The sequence below is a fragment of the Passer domesticus genome, chromosome 3 (assembly GCF_036417665.1).
Source record: "Passer domesticus isolate bPasDom1 chromosome 3, bPasDom1.hap1, whole genome shotgun sequence".
Classification (NCBI taxonomy): Eukaryota; Metazoa; Chordata; class Aves; order Passeriformes; family Passeridae; genus Passer; species Passer domesticus.
In genome coordinates this window covers 27,596,501-27,622,591 of record NC_087476.1, presented here as the reverse complement: position 1 = coordinate 27,622,591, position 26,091 = coordinate 27,596,501, and the positions used below count along the sequence as shown (strand labels likewise).

At 34.8% G+C, this 26,091-nt stretch overlaps 1 protein-coding gene and 2 long non-coding RNA genes across 6 annotated transcripts in view; 2 read left to right on the top strand and 1 right to left on the bottom strand.

Annotated features, from left to right (window-relative positions):
- Positions 1–26,091, top strand: part of EYS (eyes shut homolog) — a 797,842-nt gene that overhangs the window by 55,675 nt on the left and 716,076 nt on the right. The gene's annotated exons all lie outside the window — the stretch shown is intronic.
- LOC135297976 (uncharacterized) lies at positions 7,059–9,127 on the bottom strand. Its single transcript, XR_010359925.1, has 3 exons — positions 9,029–9,127; positions 8,634–8,806; positions 7,059–7,070 (listed from the first exon to the last, which is right to left on the bottom strand). It is a non-coding gene; the product is annotated as an uncharacterized LOC135297976 (long non-coding RNA).
- Positions 9,229–24,112, top strand: LOC135297975 (uncharacterized). 2 transcript variants are annotated; one of them, XR_010359923.1, is made up of 3 exons: positions 9,229–9,311; positions 22,389–22,479; positions 23,975–24,112. It is a non-coding gene; the product is annotated as an uncharacterized LOC135297975 (long non-coding RNA). The 2 variants fall into 2 exon arrangements; XR_010359924.1 differs by having other exon boundaries at positions 9,254–9,311; positions 22,389–22,453.

The following is a 26,091-nucleotide window of genomic DNA, read 5'->3' as shown; positions in this document are numbered from 1 at the left end:
AGATGTTATCAACCTGAGTGGTGCATGTCTTCTGATATAAATAAATTGTCATAAATTTAGTAGGCTTTGGACAATCTTCAAAGCAAAACAAAGTATATCAGAAATGAGGAAATGGAATTAAATACCATCTGTATGAATTGTGAAGGCAAATAGAAAGCTTATGAAGTTGTAATGGAGGCAATTAGTGTAAAAATTTGATTATAGTAAAATAAAATATTGGAAAATAACTCAAATATTTGTTAAAAAGAAGACATCTAGCAGAGAGCGTGTAAGGAAATAGCAAAATAAATTGTCAAGTAAAAGAACATTTAAATGGAAACCATTAAATAAGGAACAGTAGCCTACAGTTATTTAGTATGTTTGTAAAATGGCGGGTTCCTCCATTTTTCTTTGACTAACCTGTGCCTTATCATAATGGTATTTACCAGGTGTAATGGATTTTATCACACTAGTACCATTAACAGCCTGAGGTTATTTCACAGAAGAAAACTGGTTCTCTAATCATTTACAAAAGAGCAGGAGACTAAAGAGAAATCTCCTTGTCCTCATGTGTTTTTCTAAATTCCTTCTTACTGAAGTCGACAAACTGTATTCAATTGAAATCCAAGTGACTGAAGAGGACACAAATTAACACAATCACAGTCCATAAGATAGATGCACATACATGTTCAACTGGAGCTCGAGAAAGAAATGTTAGTCAGTTTAAAGCCAGTTGAATTCACTCATGAGATATTAAGTCTAAAATACTGTTGAATACTAAATTTTGGCCAATGTAAACATTAGAAAAGTAGGTTACAACACTCTGCAGTTTATGTACAGATTGATAATCTTTGGTATAGGATAATTAACAGCATGTTACTGATGAGTGGATATAACCAGCAACAGTATAATAAATTCAATGAATAGTACTTATTCTTCTTATCTAAATCTTTTAGCATAAGAAATTGTACACATAATGTGACGATCAGCAAATGGCTTGACAAGTGGTTGTGGGACAGGCACAAATGTTATAATTACAAATGCAGAATACAGAATTTGAGATTAAATTAATGACTTCTAAGAAATCATGATGGTGAAAACAGTACACTTAGTCATAAAACTGTAACTCCTGCTTCTTCTTCTTCTAGGGTACACAGAAAGCTCCTAACATAAACTGCAAAAAATTAATGTATGTGCTTCTAACACATACAATCCCATACATGACCAATCTATTACTCTCCTGAAAGAGCTACAAATGAAGAAGGAGTAGAAGCTAAGAAAAGTCCAAAGCTGCACATGCAATTGATCCTTTTTAATCAAATCAAATGAGGCAGAAATAGTATTTGTTTTTTGGTTTTTAAGAGAAATGAAAATATAAAGACTTTTTTGTTGTTGTTTTAGAGGACTCAATTGGCTAAGAAATGTTATCTTGCTCAAAAAAAGCAAAGTCAAATTGAGACTAGATTTGAAAATCTGTTAGTGGCTGCTCTGCCATTAAATTATATTTGTCTAAGTACTCACTAAGAAAGTAGAACTTTTCTTTTAAATCACCTTTCTTTCCAAGACTACTTTGGACACCCATTTTGGATTATATGGGGGAACAAAGCCTTGCGGGTATAATTGCATATAAACATTTAAACATTTCCTGAACCCCATGAAATAGAGATTCATTCAAAATCTTACTTTATTTTCTAGTTCAGCAGTTATCTGAGAATTATCTCTACAGCTGATCAACTGCTCAAGGGCATCACCCCCCATAAACACATGAACACAGACACATGCAGCAAGTTTAATAGTTGATAAGTTATATATGATACTGAAATAGTGAAATAATATTGAACTACTGAACTGCACACCGGTGTCAAGCAGTTCAAGCACAACTTCTGTGCTGGAGCCATGTGTAAGCAGCAGTGAAGCTTGTTTTGGCAGGGGGATGTTAGACTGTCTGAGTACTTAGTCATGGAAAATAGCAAATGAACAGGGACTGCTGAGGCTGATAGAGCTTTGTTGCAGCAGGACTGAGCAGTGTACCCACTCTGGCTGATTATTTGGTGTCTGAAAACTATTTTTGCTTCTCTTTTATTCACAGTTCTCCAAGATGCCTTGTTTCCAGCTATACAAGATTTATACCTGGTTACAGAGAAAGCTTAGTCATGTCAAATAAGATCAAAAACTATGGTCTACTTTCCTAGAATTTTTTTAACATGTTGCTTCCCTTAACTTCCATGACCGAAATAATACTAATACTGATATAACTAATGCCTACTTAATAGTAGCAGATGACTTTGATGAATATTGCTAATATGAGGAAACACAGTCATGATGCTATTTCATATGTTTATTTTATATACTTTAGAGTTTTAAAATTATGCATAATTGCACCATTGTAACATAAGATCTGTAACCTGTCAATCTTTAATTTCACTTTGATTTCTTCTAGACTCTCCTAAGCACACATTTCCTAGAGTAGTGTATGTAAAATAAATGTATTTTCTTTAAAATTACCTTCAGTACTTTTTTCTGAATAGCTGAGGTTTGCAGCCTTTCTGGTAGTTCAAACTATCAAGTAACATAACGATTATCAGGTACAAACTCTATTTCTCATAACACCTTGAAAAAATAGAAGAAGGCCATCTCATAATGAGAAAATGAATTATTTATGACATAGTAAGAACATTGAGATGGCATGCTATGCTAGGCCCCCTTTTTTTTTTTTCCATTTAGATCTGAAAGAATGGGGCTATTTATGTCAACAGGTAATAGTGATTAACTCCCTGTATTTGTAAAGGTAAATTAAAACTGATTTTTTATGAAGATTCTCCTGATTACTGTTTTAATAAGACAATTAAGTAATAGTAATAACTAAAAATAAAAATAAAAAATAATCTAATACTAATCTTACATATGTCTACCCTTTATTAGCTGAAAAGAATTTTTTTCATTTTCCCTCCTTGGAATAACAAAAAGTATTGTGGAAATTTATATATGACTAAGAAAGAAAAATCAGTCTCTGGCAAATTCTTTTATCTTGAAATACTATAAATGGTAAATTATAATAATCATATTAGCTAAAACAATGTCATGAACTTAAAAAAGACAATTCTTCACTATTTGTAACAAAATAAATGTGAAAATTGTTCAGTGTCTTATAGGTTAAGCCTCTCTTATCCTGGAAGGAGTTGTATATTTCTACATGTCACTGAACCCAGTCCCCTGGTAATGCAAGCAACCATATTGTAAATTCATTCACCTTTCTAATAAAATTAGCAATATATTCTTGTCCCACTTATTTTACTGACTTACTACTCTCCACCTTTGGCAGATTGAATGTTAGAAATAACTGGGTTTTTTCTCTTGAATTTATTTCTGCTGCATTTATATCAATTTGTTCTTGTGCCAACTTTGCACTTTAGGTCTGTAATGTATTTATGAGAAATTGTAAACCTGAATAGCCTTCATTTCACTAGGATAAGTAAGTCAATATGGTTTAGTATTTTTGACTAAATTAAGCTATTTCTATGATAATTCCTTTTCAGCATCTGATTAAATCTGTTTAAAACAATGACCCATAATGTATACAACAACTATTGCCCATATTATTTGTTTAAGGAATCTAAGATAGTTTCTCATGAGATAAAACTGTAACCCAGACCATTTAGAATGAGAATTCAGAGTACTGTTGACACAGTCTGGAGCTTATTTGTTTCTGTTAATTGCCTAGGCTGACTTTTCTTAAAATAATGATATTCCAACTGAAAACCTTAAATTAGGTCATAGTAATTCTTCCCAATATTTCAGATGAAATTTCCCTTGTGTTTTGCCCGACTCCTTACCTATTGCAAGCACATGGCCTGATCAGCCCTACCAAACTCGATGACTTTTTCATGTCTCCATTATACTGCTAGCTGCTGAATTAATGCAGTCAGGATTTTGTCCTCCTTTGCCATTTCCAACTCAGAATCTCCATGCATAAAAACTTTCATTATGAGCAATCATGCACTTTATTCTAATATAGTTCATTTTTCATTTTCATTTCTGCTCCCTCAGAGTTAATTCTTCCTGTTCTGATTCTTTCTATGAATGATGCTTTCCATATTTTGAGTTAGGAAAATGTTATTAACACTTTGCTACCTTTTTGCTCTTATTTGTGAGATGCCTGAAATAAGAATTTACTTTTCATCCTGGTGGTTTCCCTTTGTATACTATTATTCTCAGTCTGAAGCAAAACTCCTTACAACTGCAGTCCTCATTCTCCAACTTCAGAATAATTAGCTGTGTGGCTCTGTGTTAAATGCTTTGCATCATATCTCAAGAGTTTAAAAAAAAATAACCAGTGCCTTACAACTTTTCTGGGAAAAGCAACATTAAAGGAATGAGCACTACATTTAGAAGTAGGTTGAGCACTTAATTTTTGACAATCATATAAGAAATTTATGACATCTGATACGCAAGTTTATTCCTTGAATTGGGCATTTTTTCTTTTTCTGGGAGCATGAATTGCCATGTTCCATATAGTACTTTATTTCTTAATCTCAATTTCATATAAATAGGATTAGCTAAATGTAGTTCCTGATTAAATGTGATTTCTTGAGAAATAAGAGCAGACAAAGAATTTTTAAGGCTCCAATACAGACTATCTCCCAAATATAGAGTACCTAAATTATGCTAGGTATGCTTTTTGCATCTGAGATATATAATTCATGAAATTGTTCGTACAAAGAATACACTATAACCCATTTGTTACTTTTATGACCTGGTCCACACTAATCTGACCTCAAGAACAGTTAATCCAGTTACTTGTCTAGTGAGGATTTTAAAATGCAAAAGCGTGTTGCATATTACTTAATTTAAGACATGGTAAACGTTCTCATCCGTATGAGAAAAGCTGCTGCTTTTATATTATTGACTCTGAGGATATTATATAATTGAAAGAGGTTTAAAATCCAGCGTCTCAATTATGGAGCAGTGCCAGTTTTGCTGAGCTGCATATAGTGTTCAGTGTGACAGTCTGTTAACTGGAACAATCTGTGAGTGACAGTTCTTCAGTAAGTGCAGGTTAAATTAATTTTCAAAAAGAAACAAAAAGAGAATTCTGTGCTTTCCTGCTGGTTCTGATTTAATTGTTCTATAGTCTTAATTTTACATTTTAGTTTTAATATCTTTTTTCTTATAACATTTTTATTTATATCTCTTATAATAGGAAATTTGTTCAAGGGATATTAAAAATCTGAAGAATTACAAGAATTTTGTTTTAATTTTTAACCCCCAAAGTCCTATTATCAAGGAAATCTAGGCTGGTTTATTCCTAAATGTACAGCTAGTATGCTTTTGGTAGGACTTTGAACAATGTGATATAATTTAGCAGGGGTAGCAAAACTGGCTCTGAGAGCAGATTTTACATGCTCTATTGAACAGAGATATTTTCTCTCTTTTTTCTCAGTAGATGCAGTTTTTTGGGTTTTTTTTTAGGGAGAGAACAGAATATGTAACCACTAGGTAGAATGTTGCTACCATGCAAAGATTAAGTGTATAATATGAATTCCAACTGCAAAGCAAGAGCAGAGAAAGGTGTTTTAAACAAAAAGAGTGTATTTAAGATTTGAAGATCAGACTTCTGAAGATTTGAGAAAGTGTTTGTTCTACTCTTGCTAATAGAAAATCTCAGATATAATTTTTGAAATTCCTAACATCCTTTTTCAGAATATCCTGGACAATAACTGGCAAAATATTTCTGTAGACATTTTGATATTGTTTGGTAGTACATTTGCAATCTTGAACCAATCATAGACCTCACTTTTGAGGTTAAAAGTACTACACTTTTATTATATAGAACTGTAGTATAGAAGCATAACTCTCTCATTAAGAGATGTTTTAGCAGTGGCAGCACAGGGACCTTTTCCTTTTTTTTTCTTTTAGTGGAAATTGAAAACATGTTCGGTTTCAATCTCTTCAAGGATCACATGGAGTCAACTCAAGTCATGAATAGGACCGGTCCCTCAAGCCCCCGCCCTGAGAAAATGTGAGATTTTCAAAGGGGATTACACTATGTAATTATTCCTGTGTCATCAATCCTATGTTATCCTCAATAAAGCTGCGCCAAAATCCTCATTCTATAATAGGACCAACCTCAACAGGTTGTCATGTGCCTACAGTCTAAGTAATATCATCAGAGAAGTTAACAGGTAGTTTCAAGTTCTGGGCGTTGTGTCCCTTACAACCTTTAACCATATAGCAGCAACCTTCTGATTTCTGAGATCAATACATTGGGAAAAGGTGACACTTTAATAGTGAAATACTCCTCTCTTTGGGTGAAATAAACTAACTTTAAATCAGAAAATAATTTTCCTCTTATGGAACCTGCCTTCTTTCTCTCCAAAAAAAGCTTTTAGTGATTTAGAGGCTCTATATGCTAAAATGTGTGGTTACTTACTCCCATTAAAGCTTCTTTCTTGTCATCGTTTCTGAGACTTATCTTTGAATTTCTTACCAGCTGTATATCCTTGTCCTTTCTATTGCAGATTCTCCTCTTGAACATATTGTCCCATTTATAGAAGTTTTCTAAAACTGAGCACTCTCCAATGAGCTCAATCTAGTCTACTACCTGGAAGGTTTTCATGCAGGATGTGAAGGTCTGGGCCAGAGAAGTGGACAGTCTACTTTCCTGTCTTCAGTCGCACTTTCTTTAACTGAAGACTATTTATCTGTTGTGCATCATTTTCAGATTTAAATTCAGAGTTGATTTCTTATGCAGTACAGAAACTTACATGCTTACGTATTTAGAATGGAGTTTAAAATGCAGCGTATAAAGCCTGTAAATCATATAGAAGAAAATGAAATATTTATATTTTGTTATTTCTTCAGGAGATGCTCTGTTTTAGGCATATGAATTCCATGACTGTAACTAGGCATCTAAAGTGTGGAGTTTCTGTTTGTATTTGTGCTTTGGTAAATAAAGAGCGTTATTTTCAAAGCTCTTTATATTGGGATGCAAATGTTCTGACCCCCACAAAACACTAGTTGATTGACACATTGATATTCTTCTTTCTGATATTTTCCTGAGAAGTTTAATGTAGAAATAGCTCCATTTGAAACTGTAAAGAAAACACAGAGGAGTATTATAAAATTATACCTCCATATATATATCTAAATGTTCCTATCTTATCAGGAAGACCTTGAAGAGCTAAAAAATTATTTTCATAAATCAAGAAATTCCTTGAAAGCTGTGACATGCAAAATTTATCACTATTGTCTCAGGCTGGCCCTTGGCTGCAAGTCTCAGAAATCTGGGATAACAAAAAGAGCCCTCTTTATGGGCAGTTTTCTAGGTATTTACTATTGGCTTCTACAAAAGTCAAGAAGCAATTTATACAGATCTACCCAAGGGCTAATGGGTACCACTCTGCTCTAAATAAAATAGCCTTATAGCCAATGAGGTGTGGTAAAAATGAAGTTATCATTCATCATCTACCAGTGTTTTTATTTGATTATTGGCTTGTGATTGGTATCATCTTTGTTCAGCTTTGCTTATCCCGGGATTTATATCAGGTTGACATTCTTTGTTAAGAACACACACGCGTTATCATATTAAGTCCACTGCCCACATAAAAGGCAGAACACTGGCAAGATGATAACAAATATTTAAAATTATATAAACCAAATATCTGATGTCTATGATATCTTTCTCAAGAGTCAGTTTATAGTTAATGTGAAAAATATTATAATCTTGGTCTAATTATCAACTGAGTAAATTTTATTTTGTCAAGACAAAGACTGATAGGAGATGCCAGAGAGTAATGTTCATGTCCCAGTTTATCAATTTCTCTGTGTACACTGTGGAAAAGAGAACAACCTACAAATTTAATGGGCCTACCCATCCACCACCTCCAGTAAAATAGAGTAAACACATCTGGTTACTATGGCATCATCTTCTAAATCTCATGAAATCCAATGCAGAAGGATCATGATCAATGAACACTGAAGGTGGATTATTTCCTGGCACTTGCTTCCTGGATCTCTTTTATGAATTAGCATAGAATAGAAAAACAGCTGAAATGTTTTCAAGGAAAAAGTTCAAATCAACAGATATGTTTCATGAAGGCAAGCAAATAAAATTTCAAATATATGATATGCCTTTAAGCATAGCTAGGTAAATACATTTCACTTCTATCGTGTAACTGTGATATTCAAGACATGGGATATATTTTAATTGCTTATTTGATTTAAAACATGCTTTTTTAAGTTCTTACTAGTGCAGCTTTACTTTGCAGAGTTTGTAAAGAGATTATTAGTTGTAACAAATCACACTGAGTCATATTCATAGCATGCTAAGGGTTGGAAGGGTCCTTAAAGATCACCTTGTCCCAGGAGCCCCTGCTGTGGGCAAAGGACACGTCCTACTGGATCAGGTTGCTCAAGGCCTCATCCAACCCAGCTACAAAACTGCCAGAAATGGGGCATCCACAATCCCCCTCGGCAACTTGTTCCAAGATCTTGCCAGACTTGCAGTAAGGAATTTTTCCCTAAAATCTAGCATAAATTTCCCCTCTTTCAATTTGTCCCCATTACTCATTGTCCTATCACTGCAGTTTCTGACAGTCCCTCTCAAGCTTCCCTGTAGCCCCCGCTCTGGGAAGATTATTATCAGGTCTCCATACAACTTTCTCTTCTCCAGACTTTACAGCCCCAGACTTCTCAGTCTGTCTTCATAGGGAATGTGCTGTAGTACTCTCAACTTCCTGGCCCTCCTCTCGACCGGTTCCAACAGTTCCATGTCCTTCTTTTGTTGGGGACACCAGAACTGTACATTGTATTCCAGGTGGGGTCTCACCTGAAAAGGAAAGTAGATGGGGTGAATCACCTCTTTTGACCTGCTGGCCGTGCTCCTTTTGATACAGCCCATGATATGTTTGGCTTTCTAGGTACACACTGCTGGCTCATGCTGAGTTTTTCATCAACCATCACACCAAGTCTTTCTCTGATGGCTGCTTCCAACCACCTGTCTGCCCAACCTCTTGGTGTGTTTGGGATGACCACGACCCAGGTACAGGACCTTGCACTTCAATTTGTTGAACTTGAGGTTTGCATCGGTCCATCTCTCAAACATGTCAAGGTCCCTCTGGATGTCGTCCTTTCCCTTCACCTTGTCAACTGCACCCCACAGCCTGGTGTTGTCAGTGAACTTGTTGAGGGTGTCCTTTATTACACTGTCCATGTTGCCAACAAAGATGTGGAACAGTGTCATCCCCAGTACTGACCCCCCAGGATACCACTCACCATTGCTCTCTGTGCAGACAATGAGCTTGTGACCACAACCCTTTGCATGCAGCCATTCAGTAAGTTCTTTATTATTTGTCTTCATGGACAAATGGTCCACCCATCCATCTCTCTCCAATTCAGCAACAAGGATGTTGAGTGGAACACTGTCAAATGCTTTGCATAAATCCAGGTAGACAATGGCTGTTTCTCTGTCCTATTATTCACCAGTGCTGTAGCTTCTTCACAGAAGGGCACCAAATTAATCAGGCATGATTTCTTTGTAAAACCATGTTCGCTATTACCATTCACTTCTTTGTTTTCATGTGTCGCAGCATAAGATTTCTGGGAAAATTTACTCCACGATCTTGCCTGGCACAGAAGTGAAATTGACTGATCTGTAATTCCCTGTGTCTTACAGTTTTTCCTTTTTAAAATGGAGGTCATATTTCCCTTTTCCAGTCATTGGAAACTTAACCTGACTGTCATGATATTTCAAAAATTATGGATAATGGCTTAGCAACTTCATCTGCCAGCTCCCTCAGTACCCGCAGATGAATCTCAACAGGTACCACAGGATGACATTGTCATTTCAAGACTGCTGATCAAACATAGTAGGATAGGCTTTTCATAGAAATATAGATAATAGTAAGTTTGGTTTTTTTCTCCTAATACTTCAGTGAATATAAATGAGTCCTTGGTGTAAACAGACATATATTTATTTTACAGTGAAAAGCTGGATCTGGACAGGGGAAAATGATATAATTTGCTTTAAATGTTATAATTGACTAAGCTACACTACAAAATTACACAAAAATGCTCAGAATTTCATGTTCACTTTTTGCAGGCTTTGTTGATCACACTTCAGTGACAATTTTGGTTATATGTCATGGACTGTTTAGGATCATATATTTTTCTGTAATCAAATTTCTCCTAGGGAAACTACTGTCCTTGAACAGCTGCTCTACCTGTCACACTGAGCAGAGAAAATGTCTATTTTGAGGTGCAGAAGCAGCTGGTTTTCCTTAGTAGGTGCTAAAGTGAAAGTCAGTGTCTAACGAGTTTACACTAAGTTCTGGTCCCTAGTGTCATTCCTATTTAAACAGTTCCTTTTCCAGTTACAGTCTTTTTCAAAGTGAGCATCTAAATTTCAAATATTTAATCTGTTTTAACAATCTGTGTGGAAAAGTTTTAATTTTCACTGCTGGCTTTAGGGAATGTTCTATATAGACGTCAGGTTTTGTTGTGGTTTCTCCCCAGCCAGCAGCCAAGTCCCATGCAGTCACTCTCCCCAGTTAACAGGATAAGAAGGTGAATCAGAAGGGTAAAAACTAAAAAACTGGTGGGTTGAGATAAAGTGAGTTTTATAGGGAAAACAAAAGCCTTGCATACAAGCAGAGCAAAACGGAATTAATTCAGTGCTGCCCATGGGCAGGTTCAGCCATCTCCAAGAGAGCAGGGCCCCATCACAGCTAACGGCTACATGGGAAGAAAAACATCATGACCCAAAATTATCCCCTTCTTCTTTCTTCCCCCACTTTACATACTGAGTTTGATGACATGTGATATGGAATGACTCTTAGGTCAGTTTGGGCTACCTGTCCAGGCTGTGTCTCCTCTCAAACTCCCACGCAGCCCCAACTTCCTCATTGGCACGGCCATATGAAAAGAAAAAAGGCCTTGGCTCTGTGTAAGATCTGCTTAATAGTAACAAAACTATCTATTATCAAGCCTGTGTTCTGCACAATTCCAAAACACAAACCCATGCCAGCCACTGTGAGGACAATTTATTCTACACCCCCAGCCTGAATGAGCTGGACAGCAATTCCTGTCAAATACTTTTATGAGAGAATACCTTTTTACTTGTATTACAAATAGAGAATCCCAAAGTGACAGTGTGTTCCAGGCCTGTATGTATGAAGCTTACTGTTCAAATAATCTATGCCATAATATGAACGTGAAAAAAAAAAATTAAAGCCTTGGTTCTTAGATTCAAAACCTAAACCAAATCTGTTACAAGTTTGCAAAAGCAAATGACTAAAATTTTCCTCTTATTATTAAAAGCAGAATCAAGGATTGCAAGTTTATTCTCATATGTGTAATATATGTTTGGATTGTTTCAAATTATAAAAATTAGCATGTGTTCTTTAAAATTGTGTGTTGTTTTCTGAAGAAGCTAATAAAGAAAATAAAATTAGCATAGCCAAGTATTCACAAATCAGACAAAAAATACCACTACTAATAAATAAACACTAATTCCTATTCCACTCTGGTTCAAGTAGTTAAAAGCTATGAAAAACAACAGCATGTTACTCAGAGTTTCCCCCAATATCTATTTAGTTAGATAACTTTTCATCATTACAATATTATTTCTGAAAAACATGTATAAAAACTTCTAGATTCTGTCACTTTATTTATGTTTGCTTCATTGTAAAGTTTATTCTTGCTCGGCCATGTGTAAAGAGCTCCCATCTTGATTGTCACCCTTGGCTGCCTGTTTGTCAGCTCCTCACAGAATCTTCCCATGATTTCAGTCACTCAGTTCCTTATGCATTGCATCTGATCCTGTGGCTTGTTGTGCAAGGCCCCAGTCTGATCATGTTTCAGGCCTTCTAAGGAGACATTTCTTTTATTCCGTAAACTTGAAAGCATGCAGTCTAGTAAACTTATGTTTCTTTTTTATTCTGTTTGAGAATTTTAGTCTATAACTTCCCCCATAGTTTCTCCTTCTCTTGTCATTAGAATGCAAATACCTTCTCTCTCTCTTTGTCATTAGAATGTAAATGCCTTCATGGTAGGGACCATCTTATGAGTGCAAAAATGTCTTGTACACTGAGAGCACAGCTATAAGCAATGTCTTTGCCATAGAGTATGGATATGAACAGAATATGCAACATTTGGGGAATGATAAATCTTTTCATTTTGAAGCAACTTATGATTATATTAGGCAACCAGTTACCCTGTAAAAATGAGAAATTTAGAAGTAGTCTCTGGACAAGATATAACTTAACTGAATGACATTCACTGATAGCCAGGCACTCCAGCTTAACACAGTAGGAAAAAGAAAGGTGGATTCATCCAGAAACACAGGAAATCAATTAAAAAATAAACCAAAAAAAAAAAAAAAAGTGCCGTGTCTCTCAAGTTTGAGCTGCTTTGTACATAATCAAGCCTCGGATACAATTATTAGTTGCCATTCTGCTTTGACTAATCAGATTGTTTTCCTTTCCACATATGGATTTAAATAACTCTCTTTTGGCAATCTCTTTTTCTGCTAAAAATCCTTCTCTTCTTGTTACTTTGTTAAGCAAACTTTCAAGCACACCCTCTTTTTAACACTGGACTTTCATAAACTCCATGGTTATAGGAATCAGAAACCCTGTGACTGAAAGATAATAAAATGTTTGTTTAAAATCCTCTTTATTCGGTTTAGGTCCAAAAACACAAGTATAAATGAACAGTTATTAAAATCTGTGAAATTTCTGAACAGCCACAAGAGTCTTACAGTTGAGTCTGGATTATTCAAGAATTCTGAATTATGCTGAAATAATGGTACATTGACACCTGTATTCTGTTAACAGGAAAAAATTAAACTCCTGCAATGATATTTTGCTTGGATGGGAAAAGATTACAGAGTAATATGAATGATCTGACTTGTAAGGACTCACAAGGATCAATGAGTCAAACACTTAAATGAATGGCTCCTGCAGATTGAACACGTGACCTTGACATTATAAGTAGACACATATTTTTAAGATAAGAAATTATAAAACCTCAATTTTTCTTCTTTTAAAAATTTCTGTAATAAGTTTTTGTATTTATCATACAGCAGCATATATGAACCCTTCTGATAATTAGTATAATTGAATCTCCCTTTGCCATGCCTTATTACAATTGCTTCTGCAAATAAGTATCATTACCACCCAGCCACTAGGATCTTGTCTCAGGAGAGTTAACACCTTTTTTCAAGTTTGTTAACTGTTCTCATGATCATCACCTGAAATGCTTGAATGATCAAATCTCATTTTCCCAAAGCCTGTAACTTATCTCTGTAAACTCATCTTTTACAGTGGTGTCCTATATGTGTGAGGCATCATTAGCACTCCTTCAGACATTCATGAGAAAGTGAGTTCTGTAAACATTATCCTTGCTACACCAGAAGTTTACTCAGTTAAGGCTGGAATAGAGAGTTTTGAAAGAGAGCATAAATCTTTCTCACTATCTCTGTCTCTCTCTTTTTCCAGTCAAATGCTGAGCTGATAACAGACTAACACTGGTGCTATAAGACTTGTAAATTGTGACAGCTGACCAGTAAACACATAGTCTTAAATATTGCACACTACAAAACGCATTTACCTGAGCAAGATTTTTCTTGAAGGACATTTTTTCTTCCTATTAATTTAATATGTATTTTACATCTAAGTTTACAGCATTTCCTCTCCAGACAAAAATCTCCTATGTTGCAAATCTCCATATTTACTTTGAGAGGCTTTTATTCACACAGGCTTTGTTTGCTGCCCTCTTTTGCAAATGTAGGGAAACCTAACACTGATATATTCCTGAAGAAATTTACTAGCCATACACCAAGTTCCTAATTCTTGGAATTTCACAGTAAGTGCAGGAAGGATAGGATTCTATATGGTAACAAATGGCTCTAAGTAGCTATTATGATTGCTTTTATACAGTGTCTACTCCATGCCACAAATAAATTAGTTCTAATTTTAAAATAGGTGGTAGGTTTATGTTTGACTGTTTCAGTCAGAAAAGATGTATGGTGAGATAGGATATAGTATACTGGTCTTTCCCATAACAAAAATTAATGTCAAAAAGATAAGTCTAAAGAATTAGATGTTTAATTGAACTAAATTATGAGGAAACATGACTATTTTGAAGTACTTTATCATGAAAGTTAGCTAATCGCACACTATCATATAATACTCTTTTGCTTCTTCCTGTGATATTTTTAATGGTCTGTTGATTGCCAACTATGATTCTAAAATTATTTATGCAGAAAAATGGAAATTTCTAGGGTATTTTCCCCTACTATCACTGAAGTATATGCTGTCTACATTACTTTAGAAACTTAATCTTTAAGAAAAATCTATGGAATTTCAATACTAGGAAAAAATTAAGATTGTATATGTATCATCAACATATGAACTGCCACAAATATTTCTACACTGTTATTACAGTTATTAATCAAGTTAAAACTTTTTTCTGGCATGACAATGCAGTATTACATCTGTTCAGTAAGCCCAAATGAAAAAGTTACAGGGTTATTTGAGTGCATTAAATGTTCAGTCTAAGATAATGATCATCAGTTTAAGAGTATTTCCAAATGCAACATATGCCAATATATAATTCTACTATAAAGCTTTATTTTAGAGAAGCTGCCTGGCTTAGTTAATGTGCTTCATAGATACCAAGCTCTATGTTTCATATTGAAATGATAATATAAATAGAAAATAACAAAAAACTGAATATAAGAATAGTATGACTATTTAAAAATACCCATTGCAAAAATTTGTTATAGATCTACAAAAGACTTCTCACAAGTCTGTTTATTTTTGAAATAGAGGAAGGATAAAAAAGACAACAAGACAAGAGAATATGTAATAATTAATAGAAAAGTCAGCAAGATGTTATGTAATATTTTAGGAGATTTAGGAGATCAATTTCTTTACTATGCTACTAAATTGAATGATTACAGGGGACTGTTTGGTTGGTTTGGGTTTTCTTGTTTGGCTGGGTTTTATTTTTGTTTTGGTTTGGGGGTTTTTGGTGTGTTTTCTTCTGTTTGGTTGGCTGCTTTAGTTTGTTTGTCATTTGAATATTAAATAACCTTCCATGCCTTTCAAAGTAATGATAGCTCATTTACTTCTGAAACAGTTGCCAGTTTTCTAATGTGCAGAGATAGTGTCAAAGCAAAGTACAGTAAGCTCTGGCAAAAATGAAATGAGAAAGCCATGTGACTTAAAGAAATGTAGAAGCCATGTGATTTGCTTCTCTACTCAAATATTCAAAAAGCATAGGAAATTGTGTCATATAATGAAAAAACAATAGTTAAAAATCTGAACCAAAAAATTGTTAAATGAATTAAGTGTTTCAAATAAAAATGTAGAAATACATCACTTTTCAATTAATTCAAATTCACACTGATTGTGTGAGACTGAGATGATGGTTAGAACCCAAACACAATTTTGGGAATGAGCTAGCAGAAAACATATCCATGCATTGTACTGACAGAAGTATGTAATGGTTTGTAATTAATAAAAAATGTAAATTTTGGGGAGTTATTTTTATTTCATTAACAGATAAAAATAAAATATATGGAAAACAAAAATATTTTATTTTTAATATACTTTTCTATTTTCTCCCCCTTTAAATGGAAAAAGAAGACAAAGGGGCAAAGAAATGCAAAAAAACCAAAAATTAAACAACTACTTGAAAAAGGAAAATACTGTGAAATGGTGTATTTTAAAAACTTTTTTTTTACATTTTTTTCAAAAGTTTTCCTCTCTTATGCAAAGAAACCTAGCAAGTTAATAAAATTTATTGAAGAAAATTCTCCTCCAAATGTCTAAAAAAACTGAATAGTTTTGGATCATCTCTGCTAGTAGAAAAGGTGAATGTATGTTGCTAATCATGACTTATCTGAATTTTTTTGACTTTTCATTCTAGAGTGCATCAGTACTGCTCTAAATACTCTATACTGCAATCAACTTATGAAAAAAAAATTGAGGTGGCTCTGTAATAAATCAGGTCATTTCTCTTGCTTCTCTTATCCTGTAAATCTACATAATTTCACTATAAATTTGAAAGAATTGAATTTAATGTACTTCTACTGCTTAAAGGATTAAAATAATTTTTGATTTCAACTACAAGTATGATCATGGAAAAAGGAACTATTTAAGAGGATTACTTGTGTGATGGGATTTATACTAAGAGGCCAGTGTCAGGCCAGAGTTTCAGCCTTAATTCTGTCAGGCCTTGGTTTGATGGCTTTAGGAGTCAAACAATCAAGAGTTTTAAATCTGTCCCTTTGTGATGGCAAAGTGTTTCCACAAAGAAAGTTGAAAGGTGCATCCCCAAGGCAAGGCCTAAAAATAGAGTAATAGCAATGTACAACTCAAAAAACAGCTGTAAATGGGGGAAATTAATAAGACATAGTAAGGAAATTAGGAGGCTTTCAACCACTATATGATGAGAATGCAGAAATCTTTTGAGAATAAGATGTGTCACATGAAAAAATGTGAAGAAATAATATTGGGGGAGCGAGAAGGGGGATGACACTGAAGGTCTGCAGGTAGATACATTTTTAATGCCTTTCTAGAAAAATCAGTAACTTTCTGACTCAGTTATAAATATTTTCTGTAACATTTTTTAATTTACAGACTGAGTTTAAGATACATGGTAATAGATATTTTTTCTACATTTATCCAAGTCAGTGGGCTAGAACCTTGTTATATCATCATCTATAGCAATAATACGCCTCATAACTAGTGAATAGAGATTAATAGATGTAATGACACAGAGAAGACACATACTAAGCTAGAAAAACAAAAGAAAACACTTTTCTTACTGTGAGTGTGGTCAAATACTTGGGAGATTTGCCCAGGGAGGCTGTGAAAGTCCACCATGTACGTACATATTCAAAACATGACTGTACTTCTTGAGCAGGAATTTTGGACAGGATGATCTTTAGAGGCTCCTTGAAACCATTCTGAGATTCTGTGAAAGCCAAATATAGAACTCTAAATTCAAATGACAGTTCTGTCATTAGAACTGGATATTCTATTACCAACAACTTACAGCTGTAGGTTGACATAAGTATCACCTCCTTGAGTGTAATACTTCAGCTTTGATTTTTGATTCCCTGTCTTAGGTGTCATTTTTACAGCCGGTCTTTTCCATAGAAGCCAAGCACAGGTGCTACAGATCTTAATTTGCAATGAAATAACTTATCTATTCCAACACTTCAGTCTTCCAGATGATATAAGAGCCAATAAAAATTCAGCTATCATTCCACAAAATAAAATTGCCTAAATATTCTCAGAAATTATGTATTAATTAAAAATCCAAGTTTACTTCAGAATTTTTCTGTCTACACTTACACATGACACATGACAGTAGACTGTGCAAAGAAGGATTAATAAAATAATAGGCAGCTCCTAGACTAGGTGTACTGAAATGTCACATTTTCTAGATTTGAGAAATATATATGCTGGCATTATTTCTATGATGAAGTAATTCGACTTTATTTTATATAAAATACCCTCAAACCCAGTACTTTTTTGAGAGACCAAATAAGACATATTATTCAGATATGCAGTTTTAAGAGACAGTGATGCTTAATTCTGATAAAGGACTATAAGAAGAGAAGACAATTTGGGACAATTGAATTTCACAGATGGAAAAGTAGAGTAATGTTATTGAAAAATGCAAGATCATGAATTAAATCATACATAAACTAAAAGTGATTGCAAATGCCTCAAATGGATATTTAAATTTCCAGGAATAGCTCATGAATTGCAATGTGTTATGGAATTCAAGAGACAAAAATGTTTTAAACAGATCCTGCCTTTTGAATAAGAATGCTTACGCACAAAACAAGCTAACAAAATACTAGAAAACTTACAAGACACAGAAGTGAAAATAAAATGTAATTAGATTGTAAATCCCAATTATGTGAGGTGAATTTCCTGATGAGTTAGTCAATACATATGCTAAAACCTTTTTCATTACATAATTGTGGAAAAGCTATTAATGTGGCTTACATATATGTCATAGCTTCAAGAATGTTGATGAAACATTCTGAAAAACTTTGGATAACACTTTACCTACTGTGAATTGAATTAATTTTAGATATTATTTTCATAATTGCTAATACAAATATTCCAAATTTGCTCTATGTATATTTGCTCATTGATTTTAAGTCTTAAAAACTCTCTATGTTAAAGGCAGCACCACAACTGACGCTATTACTAACTCAGGCTAAAAAACCTACACTTTATGAAAAAAAAATTCCAGTGTTTTCATTACAAATGTGGCATAACACTTTTAATGGCAAAATAAGTATTATAGAACTTGAATCTTATCAAGAGCTGGACAATATATCATCTGGTTTGCTTTTCAGACTTACAAAGTTCTCAGCTTGACCAATTGATTTTATAAGTTTCTACTTCTGTCTCCCTCAGCTTCTGAAAGATGATGCAAATTTTTGTTTTTTCCCTGTATTTTGTTGGGGTTTTTGTTGGGGTTTTTGTTGGGTTTTTTGTTTGTTTTTTGTTTGTTTGTTTTTGTTTGTTTGTTTTTGTTTGTTTGTTTGTGGGGTTTTTTTGTTTGTTTGGGGTTTTTTTCAAAAGAAATAAAACTAAGTGTTGCAGGGCAGAAGAGAATAGAGTCATATGCATTTCCTGCCTCAATGGATGCATACAGATATCTCTATGGAAAGAGGAAAAAATGCTGCTTTGTTTAATTGCACTTCTGAGCTTGGAAGATGTTCTTACAATGCAGGTGGTGAGCAATCACCTCAGTACCAAGGACTGCCAAGCATGAACACAGCCAGGAAGGTCTTGGAAAGAAAACATAGGAGGTTTTAGTGACTACAGGAAATACAGACTGATTTTTTTAACTAGAGACAACAGTGTAGTTTTTGAATCCAAAAGACCTCTGAAAATTGCTGGACCACAGAAAAAAGTATACTATTCAGTTACACGTGGGTATTTTGGTGATGCTGTTTAAAAATACTTTTCTTCTTGTCTGATTAACTCTTAAATTCTAAGTATCCTGCTCAAGCAATCCTAGAAATTCAAAACCATTTCACTGCTGAAAAAAACCTGAAAAGGTGATGTACTTATTTCAAAGCTGCAAGTGGATTGGGATCAGGAGCCATCTATCAGGTTTTCACAATTTATGGAAAAATTGTTTCCATCTTTATCAGGTGTTCTAAGAGTTGGGAAGGGGATTGTTTGTTTGTTTGTGTTTTGTTGTTTGTTTTGTTTTGTTTTGCTCTGGGGTTTTTATTTTTTGTTTTTGTGGTTTGGTTTGGTTTGATTTGGTTTGGTTTTTATCCCTGAGCTCTACTGAGTTTTGCCAAAGCCTACTGGGAAAATGAAGTTCTTTCAGCAGGAAGCATTGAACCACTTTCTGCTTTGTTCTGAAAATTGCAGTCTGCATGCTTTCCTGAGAGTTAAAAGCTCTCCACTTTTTTATGACTAATCAGGACAACTGCAAGGAATCTCTCACAGTTGTGTGAGAAATTAATTTTTTGAGGTTATTATGAGATTCTGAGTTAAATTAATGTATTTTACTGATCCAAAATCTACTGTTGGAGCAGTGTTGCTTTAAGAGAACCTCCCTCAAATTTCAGATACCAATGAAAACTAATTTTGATGCATCAGTATCCTATTACCTCTGAGCCAAGAAGTATTTCAGCTTTGACTACAAATGCAAGTGCAGTTGAATAAAATCATCGCTTGAATGAAAGCAGCATGAGGCCCAAACCAGATCTTTCCAGGCAATTAAATACAAGCATAACCTCACCAGTTTTATAAAACTCTCTGAGGTATATTGCTTTTCTGCAGCTGAAACAGGTGACGATACCTGTTTCCTCACAAGCAGAGAGTTTGAATAGTCTTTCAGAAACACTAGGACATTTATGGCAGCAAAATATAACACATTATATTCATTATTTGTGATGAGAATCTGGAGAATAATGTCAATAAAATTTTTTTCGTATACACAGTTTGCTTTTTTCCTACCATCAGCTAAAATCCTCTTTTGAGGATTATTGTAGAGTCTTGGTTACTCCCTAAGAGTCATTTTTTGTCTATGTTTTAGGAGAATTGCTTGTTCATTTCTGTATTATACTTGTTAGCTCTTTCATTTTGACATCAAGACTGAAATTCTTTTATACAAGCCACATGACACCTTCTTCAAAATTTAGAATAAAATTCTATTAATCTCACCTTGACTAGTAGAAGGATTGTCTTTAGGTTTTATTTTGTTTTTCTGTGCCATATGTGAAAAAGATTTTCCCCATATACCTGCTGCAGCTTAACTCAGATGGCTAGAACTCAGGTTACTGGCAGGGCTTGGCTGATATTCATTGTTAATAGTGATTTCCAAAGACCTAGAAGGATGGACTCATCTGCCTATTTACTCAGATTTTTCAAAATACAGTTGGTGAAAATTGTAAGCTTTCTGATGTTGCATTATCCCTCAAATGTAGTTGTCCCATATTCTTTAGTTTGTGAATTCCTATAAGAGTTAATGGGGAGGTAACTAAAACCACAGAAAATTATATATAACTCTAACAAGCAGCATTAAGTACCTGTTTTTTCTTTTTTCTTTTTTCTTTTTTCTTTTTTCTTTTTTCTTTTTTCTTTTTTTTTTTTTTTGCAGTTATTTTAAGAATACAGCTAAGAAGTTCAATAAAAAACCTTTGCTAAATTCTCCGTGAGTAGCAACAAGCCCTCCAAGTCAGTATGAGTGAGAAAGTAGTTGGAGAAGCAGTGATGATTTAATTCTTGCAAAGAACTAACTTGCAAAATCCTAGCAACAATAAACCAGTTATTCAATTTCTCTTGTTGCCTAGATATACTGTTGTATATTTAATTTAAAATATATTAAATTATGGAATGATTTTATTAATTCTATCATTAAACAGAAGTTTCTGTCAAATATATTAGTGTATTTCAAGAGGCCTATGAGGAACATAGATTATAAATATTGTTATTTATAGTTAGTATGTATTCCCTATATGTGCGTGCACTCAGTGGTGGACTTTACACTGTTAGGTTTATGGCTGGATTTGATGATCCTAAAAGGTCTTTTCCAACCTAAATGAGTCTATGATTTTACAATTCTATTTACACATGGTGTTAAGAATGGCCATTGCATCAGATAAGGCCATATGTAGATACATCACCTGGGCTTCATAGGGATGCCTTTTTACACCTAAATCTTCCCTGCCCTGGGGCTGAGTTTCTCTCTTTCTATTCAAATTCATTATCATGCTGGGTTTAGAGGGGTTTTGGCAGTCTCGAGACCCCTACTGGTCTACCAGGAGCCAACACAAGGAGTTTGTCCCAGAAAAGTGCTGGCCCGCCTCTGTATGGGCTCCTTCTCCAGGCACATCCGGTCCTTTCTCACAGCATGTTCTTGCCAACAATCCTTCCTTGCCTCCATAGCTATTTGGCTATTGGTTTGGAGACATGCATAAAAGCCCCTTGTCTTCAGAGCTTCTATAGAGGACCTGGTAAAAGACTCGAGTAGCTCTCCTGTGATGGTAGGCTGATAGTGTTGGGGCTGTTCAGCCTGAAGAAGAGAGGGTTGCATGGAGACCTCATAATATCCTTCCAGTATCTGAAGGGGGCCTATAAAGGAGAGGGAGAGGGGCTCTTCATCAGGAACTGTAGTGATATGACAAAGAGTAATGGTTAGATTCGATGTTAGAAAGAAAGTCTGTACTTTGAGGGTGATGAGGCACTGCGATAGATTGTCAATAATTGTGGGTGCCCCGAGCCTGGTAGGGTTCAATGCCAGGTTGGATGGGGCTTTGAGCAACCTGGTCAAGTGCAAGGTGTCTCTGCCCATGGCATCTAGTTGGAACTAGATGATCCTTAAGATGCCTTCCAATCAAAAGCATTCTTTGATTCTTTGCTATCTAGGAGTCTCCAATTATCTTATTCTTCCTTTCTATTCTAGCCTCAACTAAACTTGAGTTCTAGCCTCAACTAAAGTTGGACACAATGGACTGTAATAGTCAAGACATCTTTAATAATATGGCTCCTTAACTATGAAAATGTCAAGTTCATGCTTTCTCTAACAGAGTATTGAATGGAATTCACTTAACCTGTATTATCTGGTGGGGTTGATGAAAATTAATTTTCCTTTCATGATTTCTGCTGTTTTTCAGGGAGATTGGTCTTAATTCCATTGCTCTAATTAAGGATCAATTATTTTGAATCCAGTAGAATTTAACTCCTTGAATATGTTAGGAAACTAGTTCTATTTTAGTTCACATACAGCTCACAGATTTGCCTATGTTTTCAAGCAGTATGGAGAGATAAGAGAGGACTTTAAAAGTGAAGCAGTGAAGCTGTGAAGCTACCTGATACCACTAAATTATATTCATGCTTTTTTTCATTTAGGGGTTTTCCTGCTGACTAGCCTTACACATATGGATCAACCATCCATACTCACTGGGGTGTAGCAGGTATATTCTTCAAGTGTTTCTTTAAGGTTTGTTCCATTTGAAGATTGACTTGTTTGAGATTGCTGCCTTAAGTAAACTAAAGTGTGCTGTGTGGTGGCAATTTTAAGTTCAGAAGCATATTTTTGATCATAACAAAAAGTTTATTGTAAATGCACCTCTGAAATGGAGGAACTCAAAAACCTCAAAGAAATGGAAAAAAATGTGATAATCCAGTTTAAATATACATATTGTTTTTATAGACAACAAGAAAATAGAGTAAACTTTTCTATTGCATTTAGAATCCTTTTGCAGTTTTACTTTGCCCATCATAATTTTCATGCATTCTCCTTGAAAATCCTGCTTTTACTTTAAAGAAGTGTGTACATGCTTTACTGGCATGACTAAATACTTTCAAAGTTTAAAAAACAAGTGAAAGGCAGCATGATGATAGACATGAGAAATGTGTATTCTGTTCTATCTGTTTTCACTTCATTCTTTATACAACACTAGTCTGACAAACTGTTTGAAGGAATTTAACTGAAGTAAATACTCCATACATGTTTCAATGAATGTCAATGCTCTTTATCATAATCCTTGATGGTCACTTTCACGACCTTGTTCTGTGATTGGGCTATAACTAATAAGGGCTCAAGGTTTCTCATGGTTGCAGACCTTGTGTTGTCAAATACATCAGTGTTAAAGGACAAAACATGTTTAAAACCACTTCTGCCTTCTCTCTTTTAATACAGCTGTAGTGCAATAAACTAAATATGAGCTATATAAATTAGTATGTAGATTAAGAAACATTAGAAAGGAATTTCACCACAAGAATACAGTATTTTCCTTAACAATTTCGGCTGTTAATATTTCTAGCTTTTTTTTTTTTTTTTAACCCCAGGCACCATAAGTATCATGAGTGAATACAACAAAGCTGTGAAATTCAGCAGAGTGATCAGTGGGACCAGAGAGAATGTAATTTTCAGTAGCATGGGATATTGTTTTTTTCTGCTCTAGTTTATACTGCAACCACAGTTTCCACTGAGTGTCAATATGATCTAGGATGACACTGTATCATAACTGAAAAATACTTCATCATTAGAATGTCTGTTGGTTATGGAGGGTCTCTATTGGAATTTCTATTATTGCTGTCTTTTTAGAGATTTGTTGTTGATTTTCATGCTATTACTTGCTCTTGGAAGATTTTTCCCCTCTTGTGTTTGCATATGAATCTCTTTTTCACATTCATCCTGTAAGGTTCTGTGATGCTTTTATTTAGTTTATTTACAGGTCTGCTTCTTGCTTTCCTTCCCACACTCTTAGATATACCAGCTTCTTTTTATCTATTTCAAGCCCTGACCAATGGTATACAACTTTTAAATTTATTTTTAATACAGTATCCTTATATAATTTCTGTTTTTCCTATGAGCAATTAACAACATTGGCAGTTTTAAACATTCTTTTAACAAATTACCTCATTAATTGTTTCTCTTTTGGAAACTGAGGGCAACTGTTGACCTTTTTGCATTTTAACTCTTCCTGCAGGCATTTGGAATTCAAGTACATGATGGCCACTGCTAAAGAGACACACTGAACTAGAATCACATCAAAAGTTGCTTTGCCATTTGTGTTTTTCAGCCAACTTCTACATGAAAGAGTAATAAATTCTACATAGAAATTTAATCTTTATTTAAACTGTGTGGTGTTATTTGTCTAATGTACCTCATAGCTGCGATCTCGCATCACAGATAATTTTCTTCACTCACTCTTTGACCTCTGCAGGTCACAGTCATAGTCACATAGGGGCTTCATCATGGTCTTAGAAAGAAAACTACAATGAAGAAAACATGTTTAAAGACTGTGTATTTATAGATTTATTTAGGGGAAGCCATGCCATGTGAAACACTTTTTCTAGGATCTGTTTTTCTTCTATAACTTCTTCAGCTGCCTTTTTGGCAGATTTTTAGTCCTTATACTGTTTTGTTTGGTGTGCAAAACTGTGAGTGAAGTGAAAGAGAACCGTGTGGGGTATAACAGGCATAGAGGACTGGTTTTGAGTGGTAGGGTTCTGGTAGAATCAGGCCGCCAACTACCTTCTGTTCCTCACAGATGTTTCCTGAAGTCTCTAGGTGGGGAAACCCATATGTGCAAAGCTGTCATCAAGCTGGAGAAACTCCTGGTCCTTTTCAGACATACCTATGGAAGGCACTGGTAGCTGATAGGGGCTGGAGACAGCACAGACATTCTGATGTATGGATACAGATATCCTCAGAGACTTCAGCCATGGTCAACTTAATGTCCCAGGACTGCAGAAACAAGCATCACAAATACACAGGGCACAAATACAAATGCACAGGGCAGCAGAAAAAGTTGTGTTACATACTACACTAAAACCTTCTCTGTGTATCCTGGAAGAATTGGGACAGGCTCCAGATACCTGAGTGTGGGCACAAAGATTGCCTATGTATGTGTTGTTTCCATGATCATTTTTCTCATTATCAGAACCGCTAAATAGAATTTCAGGCTGGCTGGTGAGCTGGTTTTGACTGGATTGGAGTTTATTTTCTTCATAGCAGTCAGTGTGGGGCTGTGCTTTTGATTTGTGATGAAAACAGTGTTGATAACACAGTGATATTTTAGATATTGTCAAACAGTGCCTATACAGAGCCAAGGTCTTTTCTGCTCCTCACCTCACAATGAGGAGTCTGAGTGTACACAAGAAGTTGGGAGGGATCTCAGCTAGGACAGCTGACCCCAAGTGACCAAAGGGATATTCCATACACAGTGTAGGGTGTTGTGCTCAGCATATAAAGCTGGGGGAAGAAGGACAAAGGGGGGCATTTTTAGTGTTGTATTATTATATTACAACTGTGTTGTATATGTCATATTAGTATTATATATGCTGTGTTTTTATATTAATAGTGTCATTGCAACTCACAAATTTTCTCATTTTTACCCTTCCAACTCTCTCTCCCATCACAATAAGAGGAAATGAGCAAGCAGCTGTGTTGAGCTTAGCTGTCAGACAGGGTTAAACCATGTCAGCTAACAGTAAACTAGAGTAAAGTAAAATTCCCTGGTTTAATACTGTTATGCCTACCTTAAAGACTAGACACCAGAAACTGTGATAAGCAAGTTCAACACTGTCTGCATCACTGCTCTGTTTATATTTACAGTAAAACTGTAAGGTAGAAATAAGGGTTCTGTATTTTGAGGTGTAGGCAAATTCACTCTCTAGCATGTTCAATACTGCTTAAACAAATGCCATATGTTTTAAATGTTGTCTAGTAAATAAGGAATCATTTGCAAATAATTAGGATTGGCAAACATAATGCAGAATTTCCTAGGAGGTATTAATTTTTTGATGAGAAATAAAAAGGTACAAAGGGCTACTTGGTATGTAATTGAGAACATTAGTACATATTGCAAATTCAGAAATAGAAGTAAAATTTTGCAGGTTCTGTAATTTATGGCTTTCACTTTATTATTTATACCTATTACATCATGCTTAAATTTTATGTTTTTAAATACACATCAGAATAAAACAAACATAATATCACAGTACTGGGGAGCAGCAAACATGGGCTGCCATGCAAGGGTGGAGTGCTGGAAGGGGAGAGTGATGGTGACATCAGTGACAAGAGGCACCATCCCATAGCACC